General features: G+C 29.8%; 1 long non-coding RNA gene across 1 annotated transcript; it reads right to left on the bottom strand.

The window, feature by feature from the left end:
- Positions 1-333: 333 nt before the first annotated feature.
- Positions 334-11,267, bottom strand: LOC139516719 (uncharacterized). The gene is made up of 9 exons (XR_011663008.1): positions 10,479-11,267; positions 10,014-10,081; positions 9,596-9,659; positions 7,282-8,932; positions 4,602-4,666; positions 2,567-3,944; positions 2,232-2,301; positions 1,850-1,909; positions 334-747 (listed from the first exon to the last, which is right to left on the bottom strand). It is a non-coding gene; the product is annotated as an uncharacterized lncRNA (long non-coding RNA).
- Positions 11,268-11,781: the final 514 nt, after the last annotated feature.

The raw sequence follows: 11,781 nt of genomic DNA, 5'->3' as shown, positions 1-11,781 counted from the left end.
TAGGTTCATTCCTGCCGAGGAACAAATAGGTTCATTCCTGGGGATCGCCACAGGAACATTTTTTACTAATCGCTTATTTTTATTTTTTTCATATTTTGATAAGTTTTGAATTTATTTTCTCATATTTTGAATAGTTTGAAATGTTTATTTCAATTCTCTTAAGTGAATGAGTAGCCCCCAGAAAGCCAATAATGTATTATATAGTTTGTCATACAATGTAGAAAGATATGTACTGTTATGATACAGTTTATTTAGTTGTAGTTTTAGTATGTTTTGATATTTTATTAATAAACATAAATCTTAAATTGTGTTGTGTATAAAATGCATAAAGTACCATCATTGCTTCTGTTTCTTTCCCCTCTCCGAAAAGTACCTTTCAGGTTGAAAATGTCTGACAACCAAAATATACGGCCAAAATATACATGAAAAAACAGTGCAAAAAAGACAGCAAAGGTCAGCAAAAAATTGGAGATGTGTTTAGAATAAAATGTACAAATTTCCCAATTTCAATAAAAAAATATGCATTTTTCCCAATAAAAAACGGTAGAGGTAGTTTTGAAAAAAGACAACAATATCACTGTGAAATTCAATACAGCAATTAAAATACAATTTGTTAAAAACTCATTCTGCTTACAAGACTACGGTCTACAGATTGTTCCAATAGAGATAGTAACAGTTCATCCGATTGTTTACAGGATTATTGTCTGAGGATTTTACCATACAAGGCAGCAACTGTTACACTTTCAACTGAAAAGAAATAAAGTTAAGTTTCAATCATTTTATCAAAATAATCTTAAGGGTATATAATAAAATTCGATTTAAAAAAAAACATATCAATTAATGTGAAAACTCTTCTTATTTTTGCTACTTCATTTTACTGAAATCTGTCAATACACAAAAATAAATTTTCCAAACTTTACAATTATGAGACTTGACATCAAATACCTGAGCAATTATTGGAAATATTTAACACATTGAATGCAGAAGCTGCTGGTAAGTTCACTTAATAAAAAGTAAAATTTAATGAATATTTTGTTATTTGTTGTTTTATTGACCCTTACTGAGATGCAAACAAACTTTTCTTCATGATAAAAAGTAGGAATAAATTCTTTTGAAATTTGTAATGAAAATTTGAATGACTGAATGTAAAGCAGTTATCATACATGATCATCATTTTTATGATAGCTTAAGGTTTTACTTGATATCAGATTATCTCCCCTTCACATCTGGCCCAAGACCACAATTAATGACCCCACTTTTTGTTGTCCATGAACATTGTTCCCTTCAGTTATAGTGTATTTTTTCCTTATTTTTTTTCTTTCCCTTTCTCATACAGTTTTTCTGGGGTGGAAATGAAAGAAGAGACCTGAAATAAACTTTTGGATGTTTTATTTTTACTGATTTTAAAAGGAAAGAGTGATTCAGGCAGGTGCAAAAAGGTAGTATTTACACTTTTTGGAACATCTCTTGACTTGCTTATAGGGGTATGGATGTGTTTTGGCCAAATTTGTATGATGTAAACATGCAATTTTTCTGAAAATTGCATATATTTTTGGACTTGAACTGTACATTGCACACAACAAAAATTAGACAAAAAGAATAGGCAAATTTTTTTAATGCGACAAAACGTTATAAAGAACTGATAGAGGAATTAATTGTAGTCTCGGTCCTAATCTTGTTCAGGGCAAGGGAGACAAATCAGTATATATAGATACACTTCTAAAGTAAAGGTACAACATTTTACATTGACATATATTTAGGATAGATATATAGATATCTAGGGGCATTTAAAATTAGATACATGTATAATAAATAAATTTAAATTGTTTGTTGATTAATATATTCTCACCTTGAAACAGCTCTAGTAACTCCCCAAGCAAGTAACCCCAAGAAAACTTGTGATGCTAACCTGTAAAACAAAGTTCAAGGTCAGTTATTCTCAACTTTCAAAAAATATGTACATCATAATAATTGTTTAAAAGTTCAGATAACAAACAAAAATCTGCAAGAAAATAATTGGTATTCAAAATCAAACTAATGGTTATGTTTTTTGCCCTTTGTAAGGTTTTTTTTATCTCTCCAACACAGTCCCCATTTACATTTTCAATTTTGTTAAGTTAGCAAAAAATAAACTTGTATTTCATCATATTGTATAGTATTTCAAACCTTCAAAAAATTTATTGATGTCAAATACTATTAAAATTATTAAAAATAAAAGCTTTAATACCTACCAACATGTTAACAATATCAGATATCCATGTCTTACTCCCAACACCAGGAAAACATTGTAATTTCAACAACCTGAAATAAAAAAAATGTTTAAAAGATAAAATTAAGGTGGTACCTAACACTTTAACTAAAATTAATTTGGCTCTTTTTATTTTCTTAAAATTTTGACAAAGTATTTACTTTGACCCTTTGACAAAAATATAAAAATTTCAAAAAATTTGAAATGTTATGAAATGATGCAGATATCTTCAATATCACACAAAACCCCTTAATAAATAAAAAGTTTTAAAAGTCTATAATAATATTATTATAAATTTTGTGGAACATTTCAACTCACCACAGATTTTTTCTGGTATAGCCTCAGACTTGGTTGAAGATATAATTGACCATCTTCCTTAGAGCTGCTATTATAACTGCCAAGGAGGTCCATGTCCTCATTATCTTATTGTCCATTTGCTTTCAGAAATAACATTATACATGTATAACAAAAAAAATATCAGATGCACTTTACAGTTTTAACAAAATCAGTTTTTTTGAAAATTTCCCCTCATCAATTGTAGTTACCCACTATTTCTCAAACCCTCCAAATCTATTATCTATATGTAGAGCTTTGTTTACATATTTTTTTTTATTTACAGAGCTCTAAATAATAGTCATTTAAGCTAGTATACATCTGATATTTAAAGAAAATGTGTACAAAAGTGAATATTTAAATAAAAAAATTATATCCCATAAAAACACTAAATTTAAAGTACAAAATGTATGAGGAATATAACAAGGGAATTATCTCCCCTTGCCTTGACAATATGACCCTGTCGAGACTCCAAATCCTTCCTATATTTAACAACAATACAAAATATAGAATAATCAAAATGAAAAAATAACACGGTATGTAAAAACTACAACACATTTCAAAAACTAATTTAGTACTTTAAATTTTTACCTAAGGGCATTAGTGGCAGTGGTCTTAGAAGTATTATTGTATCTCTAGCATGTCAAAATGAGGTTGAGAATTCAAACCAAGCTTAATTGACTAGAATTGACAGTTCCCTGGGGGAAAAGTTGGTGGGTATCTACTGTTACTTTTAACTTTTTCAACCCATAAAAAATGGCCATCAAGATATTACAAATTGGGCTGAAAAGTGGCATTATACACCAAAATTCTATCAATCAATCAATCTGTTTTCACCAATATGTTCTACTCTGCTTCTAGTGAAATAATTTAATTTTTTTAGCTAAAAGCACTGCAAAAAAATAACAAAAAGTTGGAAAAATATGTAACAATTCAGGAAACACAAAAACACAATATATTCTTTTTCAATTTTTTTTTAGATTCTCCATTCTTAACCGACTGAAAGCTTTTGGACTAGACAGACCATTATTAAGTTTACAAGTAAATTGTTTCTGTTTCATTTCATTTTCAAAGTAAAAATGAAACAGAGTTACAGGGGGTTGGGGGAATAACGAATAAGATCTAAATTATGAAACATATAACGTTCAGTTTCTATAAGTACGACAAGAAAAGTAAGAGTAATTTTGAAATTTTAAATACAAGCTTCCAATCTAGTTGAAAGTGGTGAATCTTTACACAGTCCTTTTTTTTTGTTTTCTTTTTGTGTAAAAAATTGCATTTTTGGAAACATATACAAAAAGTTTCTGAATAACATTCTTCACTGTTATATCACATAATCAATGTATGCGGCAGCCAGAGTTCCCTGAAAAAGAAATAAACATTCTAAAACAAATGACCAAACCTATATAAAAATTTAAACATCATCTGATACAATTATTAGCAAATAAGGACGAAAAAGTAATCAATGTGTGTCTTGATTAATTTTCGTTTATTCTTTTTTCATGAATCATTGCGTTGGTTTTCGTGTTTAAAATTGTTTCACATTTTGTCATATTCAGGGCCTCTTATTGCTTACTTTAAAACTGGTACTGTAAATTCAGAAATTATGCATGCATCTATTCTTGTGATTTTTTAATAAATGGACAAAAATGCAATATTAATATTACCGATTTCAGAAAAATCTACCTTCAAAGTTATGCATCAGAGATTAGAATGATGAATATGAGTACCTATTGTGATATTCAAGTGGTTGTATTATTAAAATTCATAACGATTTTGCTCATTGCTGAATGTCTTATGGTGACTGTAATTTGCTTCACTTATTGATAGTTGTGTAGTTGGCAATCTTATAACCTTTCTTTATTCTTATATACCCGTATGATTACCGGTACCAGTATAATTAAAAAATTTTATTTGGAAATCATTTTAAAAATGTTTGATCTACATGTGTACATAATAAAATCCATGGTGCATTTACATACTCTTGGATGAATAGTTCAATCTATTTTTTAATTCTTACCATAAAATTCAGCTCCAATGGCCCTTTCCCAGCTTCAATCCTTACAGACAAGCTGTAGTGCTAACCTGAAATACAAAATGCTTAGTCAATCAAAATTGTTTTAAAGGATCACTTCTGGGATACTCTATCTACGTTACAGGTATATAAAATGGGTAACATATATAACTAGAGGCTCTAAAGAGCCTGTGTCGCTCACCTTGGTCTATGTGAATATTAAACAATGGACACAGATGGATTCATGACAAAATTGTGTTTTGGTGATGGTGATGTGTTTGTAGATCTTACTTTACTAAACATTCTTGCTGCTTACAATTATCTCTATCTATAACAGTACTTTCTGTGGAAAATGTTATTGAAAATCTTCAAATACTAAGAAAATTGTTAAAAATTGACTATGAAGGGCAATAACTCCTTAGAGGGTCATAGTGACTTATTTTTAGTTCTTACTTTGCTGTACATTATTGCTGTTTACAGTTTATCTCTATCTATAATAATATTCAAGATAATAACAAAAAAACAGCAAAATTTCCTCAAAATTACCAATTCAGGGGCAGCAACCTAACAACCGATTAGCCGATTCATCTGAAAATTCCAGGGCAGATAGATCGTGACCTGATCAACAATTTTACTTCCTGTCAGATTTGCTCTTAATGCTTTGGTTTTTGAGTTATAAGCCAAAAACTGCATTTTACCCCAATGTTTTATTTTTAGCCATGGCGGCCATCTTGGTTTGTTGGCCGATTTACCGGACACATTTTTTTAACTAGATACCCCAATGATGATTATGGCTAAGTTTGGTTAAATTTGGCCCAGTAGTTTCAGAGGAGAAGATTTTTCTAAAAGATTACTAAGATTTACGAAAAATGGTTAAAAATTGACTATAAAGGGCAATAACTCCTAAAGTGGTCAACTGACCATTTTGGTCTTGTTGACTTATTTGTAGATCTTACTTTGCTGAACATTATTGCTGTTTACAGTTTATCTCTATCTATAATAATATTCATGATAATAACCAAAAACAGCAAAATTTCCTTAAAATTACCATTTCAGGGGCAGCAACCCAACAACGGAATGTCCGATTCATCTGAAAATTTTAGGGCAGATAGATCTTAACCTGATGAACAATTTTACTTCCTGTCAGATTTGCTCTTAATGCTTTGGTTTTTGAGTTATAAGCCAAAAACTGCATTTTACCCCTATGTTCTATTTTTAGCCATGGCAGCCATCATGGTTGGTTGGCAGGGTCACCGGACACATTTTTTTAACTAGATACCCCAATGATGATTATGGCCAAGTTTGGTTAAATTTGGCCCAGTAGTTTCAGAGGAGAAGATTTTTCTACAAGATTACTAAGATTTACGAAAAATGGTTAAAAATTGACTATAAAGGGCAATAACTCCTAAAGGGGTCAACTGACCATTTCAGTCATGTTGACTTATTTGTAAATCTTACTTTGCTGAACATTATTGCTGTTTACAGTTTATCTCTATCTATAACAATATTCAAGATAATAACCAAAAACAGCAAAATTTCCTTAAAATTACATATTCAGGGGCAGCAACCCAACAACCGGTTGTCTGATTCATCTGAAAATTTCAGGGCAGATAGATCTTGACCTGATAAACAATTTTACCCCATGTCAGATTTGCTCTAAATGCTTTGGTTTATGAGTTATAAGCCAAAAACTGCATTTTACCCCTATGTTCTATTTTTAGCCATGGCGGCCATCTTGGTTGGTTGGCAGGGTCACGCCACACATTTTTTAAACTAGATACCCCAATGATGATTGTGGCCAAGTTTGGTTTAATTTGGCCCAGCAGTTTCAGAGGAGAAGATTTTTGTAAAAGTTAACGACGACGGACGACGACGGACGCAAAGTGATGGGAAAAGCTCACTTGGCCCTTCGGACCAGGTGAGCTAATAATAGACATCAAACCAACAACCCAATTCAATCCTATAGTATAAAGGGTCGGTTTAAAAAAGCTAAAGTTGGCCGTAAGATTTTAATCTTTTTTGATTCAGGCCCAAAAACTACAAATTTGACATATACATTGTTGTGGTATCATTATTGATACAAAATAACCACATCATCTTTTTGGCACCTCACAATATAAACTACTAAGTAATGACCTGTTGATTATGCAATTTTGCTGTTTTTGCAAAAGCGCCAATGAAGGCCCAATTTTTTCACAATTCAGAACTTTTTTTTAGCATAATTCACTTTCCTTGATCCAGAAATAGTTTATGTCTTGTAATTTAAATATTACCCTTAGCACCTTTAGTTTATTAAACATTTTGGACCAAAGGTATTCTTAAAGCGTTTAGGTCAGAAAATCCATAAAATCATCGCATTTTGATGATATCTCCCAATATAGTTAATTATAGAGTCTACAATGTATTATAAAGAAGCGATTTATTTTATGTTGCATTAAGTCTTTTGAAATATATCCACTGAAGAACCAGATGGGGCATTTTTGATATTCTATCATAAAGGCTGAAATTTAAAATCTATAAGGCCATATTTTGCCAAGTGAACATTGTCATATGGTACTGATAAAATAAAGAGTATACTGTTGACTAAACTCTTATAAACCTTTAACCCTAGTCAGTACTTATTTCCAAATAATATTATTTATAGAATTATTTTCTTTTAAACAGGATTAATATTACTGGTACCTACCTATATATTAGCTGTATTAGACCACCAAGTCTTATTCCCACACCATGAAAACATGCCATAGAAAGTATCTAAAAAGAAATTAATACATTTATTTATTTTACAAACCAATTTCTATGTCACCCTAAAGATTACTTTACAAATTGTTCTGATTTCTTACTTCATGTACCAATAGTATAACATCCACATATTCTGTAAAATTTATAAAGATTGAAAAACAAAACAAAATTGTCAAAGTTTTATGATTTGAATTTCAACTGAACTCAACTAATTTAAATAATGAAAATGAGTTGTCTCCCATTGAATGAACAAATGTTGCTGTTAATAAAACTAGTCTCCCCTTGAGATATAATTCCTTTCTCAGGATTTACTCCAGTAATTGTGATAGAAATTCTTGTTAATGTAACTGGTATCTCAAAATATTAAACTGGTAACTACATTCTTCAAAGATGTTTTTCACGCAGAAAAGAAAGATAAATATGCACTTTTTATCAAATATTTCTAGAAAATGTATAAAAATTGTTTGACTTCAATAAACTTGCCTTCTCAATTTCATGGTAAAGCCTCAGACTTGGTTGAAGATTTTATTGACCATCTTCCTTTGAGCTGCTCTCCTGGCTGCCAGGGTGGCTGTCATCATTATCTTAATTGCAATCGTCCGTTATTTATAGAAATAAATAAAAAATATCAGATGCACTCTCAATTAATCACTTATCTTGAAAATTTCACCAAATCAATTCTACCCATAATGACCCATGACTTCGCCCACCCTCTAAACTATTATCTAGACCTCTGTTTACATTTTTTTTATTTACAGAACTCTGAATAACAGTAAATACATTTTTTTGTATTAGCTAGTATGCATCTGATATCAAAGCAAAAACAAATGTGAAAATCAAGTAAATAGTTATATATTCCCTACCATGAGGAAATTTCAAGAATGAGGAGTTAAACAGGGGAATTTATTACCTCCCATTGCCAAAAAATTTCATTTGTTAGGACTCCACATCATTGCTATATCTAACAAAAATACAAAATTGTAGAGCTATAATTAAAAATAAATAATTTGATATAAAATATTCAAACATTTACAAAAAATATTTAGCACCTTGGTGGTTCTCTCCCATTACTGACTTTCTCAACCATTAAAAAAATGGTCACCAAGATATAATCAATATTGCTGAAAGTGGTGAGTAACACTAAAAATCAATCAATCTTTTTTCACCAGGATGTTTCTTTACTATGATTATTTTGAAATAATTTGTTTGAGCTAAAAACAATGCTACAAATAACAAAACATTGGAAAAATATTTAATATATCATACAAATACGAAAAATAAAAAAATACATTTCTTTTTTTTTTTTTTTTTAGATTCTCCATTCTTAACCTACTGGAAATGTTTTTGAATACACATGGACCATTATAAAGATAGTCTCAAGTAGGTCTACAAGTTATTTTGTAAAATTCTGAAGTATCAATTTAGCATACAACTTCCAGTCTTGCTGAAAATGGAGAATCTTGACATTCTTTTTTTTTATTTGTGATAAAAATTATAAACATTTTTTCAAACATACACAAAAATAGTCTGAATTACATTCTTTTTTGTTTCAGTTGTATTGCACAATAATTTCCTGCAGCCACAGCTAAAGTCACCTGAAAAAGAAATATGCATTCTAATATCTGTCAGAATAATATATTCAATGGAAAGGGATCAGTAACTGGTTATTGCATTGATGATGCATAGAAAATTGATTTACTTTGTTTTAAAGTGATGTATTGACATGAATTTACAAACAACCAGTCTTCTTTAGCAAACAAGGGATGACAAGTAGTTGGTTGTTGTCCAACATATTTGTTATTATTTCATTGTTTCATCATAAATCTAGCTGTTTGCGTTCTTGTTTAAATTGCTTCACATTTTTTCATGTCGCCTTCTTTCTGTTTCATAGTTAATTGTAAAGTATATGTTTTGCTCATTCTTGAAGGCCATACAGTGACCATAAGTTGCTTACATCCATGTCATTTGGTCTCTGAGAGAGTTATTTCATTGACAATGATCTTCTTTTACTTTATATATGGGGACAATTTTAGAAAACAGATTTTCTAAGTAACAGTATAATTTTTTATTTCCTTTATTTATCGTCATACCACCCAATGTCCTACTTCCAGATTATATATACGATTATAGTTTTAAGAAAAATTAAAGTATACTACTTCTCTGCATAATTAAAGTATAATACTTCTTAGAATAATGAAGAACTAGGTTTGTACATGCTCTTTGCTGAATAATTCATTAATTTATGTACTGGTTCTTACCATAAAAGCCAGCTCCAATGCCCATTCCCAACTTCAATCCTTACAGACAAGCTGTGAAGCTAATCTGAAATATAAAATGTTGTCATATTATTAATAAAATGGTTTAAAAGGATCACTTGTTACTGTATTAAAATTAAAAAGAAATAGGTTATATTCATGTACTAGATGTTGAGAACATATTGACTAGACAGCAATCCAACAACATAACAAACCAAATAATCATGTTAGATCCTTCAATTTACACTATACATTGTATTTGTACTGATATCAAAAGAGAGGGTAGAAATAAATAACAGAAATTTAGTGTTTAATTATTTCAAGGCAAGGCAAGTAAAAAATAGATCTAATTATTTTTATACATGTACTACATCTATCTTTTTTTTCTTTCTTCTTTTCGAAACTGTATACTGGTACCTACCTATATATTAGCTGTATTAGACCACCAAGTCTTATTCCCACACCATGAAAACATCTCACAGAAAGAACCTAAAATATAAAAATTGACAATTTATATACTTTACTTATTTCCATTTCCCCTACATTTACCAATATTGTTCAGATTTCTGACTACGTGTACACAAAGGTATAACATCAATAACTGTAAAATCAATGTAAAAGATGAAAAAAGAAAAAAAAGTCTTATAAATTTACTTATTGAATTTCAACTCCACAAAAATAATGGTTTAAACATATTTTATTGTTCATAAAGGTAAATCATCTGCACATTTTACAATGAGTTATCTCCCATTGAAAGGCAAAAAATAACATTTTACGTTAGCAACATCACTTTCTCCACTGTAACTGCGTTGTATGCTCTAAATATACACTTTTTATCAAATAATGTACAGAATGTATAGAACTTGTTTGACTTAATTAAACTTGCCTTCTCATTTTCTTGGTAAAGCCTCAGACTTGGTTGAAGATTTATTTAACCATCTTCCTTGGAGCTGCTACCATGGTTACTTTTTCATACTTTTCAACATAATTCTTTGTGCTGGTCAGTTCACTGAATCCAATTTATGCACTTAACGAAATGTCCTTTCCATTGTATTTAATCAAGTGTACAAATGTCCCAAGAATGTTCCAAAGCATCTCACAATATTTTCTTTTTCCATTCATGGCAGTTGAAGTAATTCTCAATGTAATATACAAATAATATTTTTAATTCATACATAAAATACAGTAAAAATACCAGGTGTGCTTCTAAATTGGTAACCTGTATTTTCTTTTATTAGAGAGCTCTAAATAATAGCTCTTATATTAGTTTGGAGACATCTGATATGTAAAGACCTAAAAAAAAGAGGTAATAAAAAAAGAACAGAATAGTAATTGGCTAACACCTATAAATCACAAACATTTTCTAATATTTTGGAGCATAGTTTAATAAAATATCCCTTCTTTTAAGTTTATCATCATGCACATCAAAAGCATGAAAATTATACTCCAAAAATTGATCATAGCCTGAAGAAGCTCAGTTGTGCAAATTCATATTTTCCTTTAACAATGGAGAATGGTCTTTTAAATACTGAAATTTAAATACGGTATATGGAATTTAAAAAGGTGAACCTTCTTAAAAAGATTTTAGATAAAAAGCTCCCAATTCAAGAAAAGTTAGAAAAATTATTAACATTTCAAACTGCAGTTAAGTCATAATTACACAAAACTGGTACCGTCTGTAGGACCAAATTTAGAAAGAAAAATTGTGAACTAAAGAAATGGTAAAAAAATGTTGATTCTTTAGAATAAAAAAAAACAATTGTCCAAATTCAAATTGCATGTGATAAAAATCATTAAATTTTAAAATGTAATAACTGAAGAAAAAAGTTCCAAAATTTACAATTCAAAAGAGACATTTTTGTTCCCAAATCAAGTTTGATACATGTATCATATTAATTGCAGGTGATGTCAAATTTTGTTTTTCATAAGACTGCTTCATAAAACCTCCGTTTGAAAAGAAGAGAAATCACTGATATCTTGACATTAATAGAGATGGACTAGCACAAGGTAACTCTTGGAATGACTGGTTCCTTAAATGGAGGATAACAGTCAGAACTAGCTCCAGTCAATACACAGACAGGAAACAGCTCTTTTTGGCCATTTGTAGAGGAAACAAATCCCATGTAATAACATAAATATTTTTTTTCCATCTTCAAATGATAAAAAAGCAATTATTTAAACCCCCAGGG

This window comes from Mytilus edulis, chromosome 3, assembly GCF_963676685.1.
Source record: "Mytilus edulis chromosome 3, xbMytEdul2.2, whole genome shotgun sequence".
In the NCBI taxonomy this organism is placed as follows: domain Eukaryota; kingdom Metazoa; phylum Mollusca; class Bivalvia; order Mytilida; family Mytilidae; genus Mytilus; species Mytilus edulis.
This window is presented reverse-complemented; position numbering and strand designations above follow the sequence as displayed.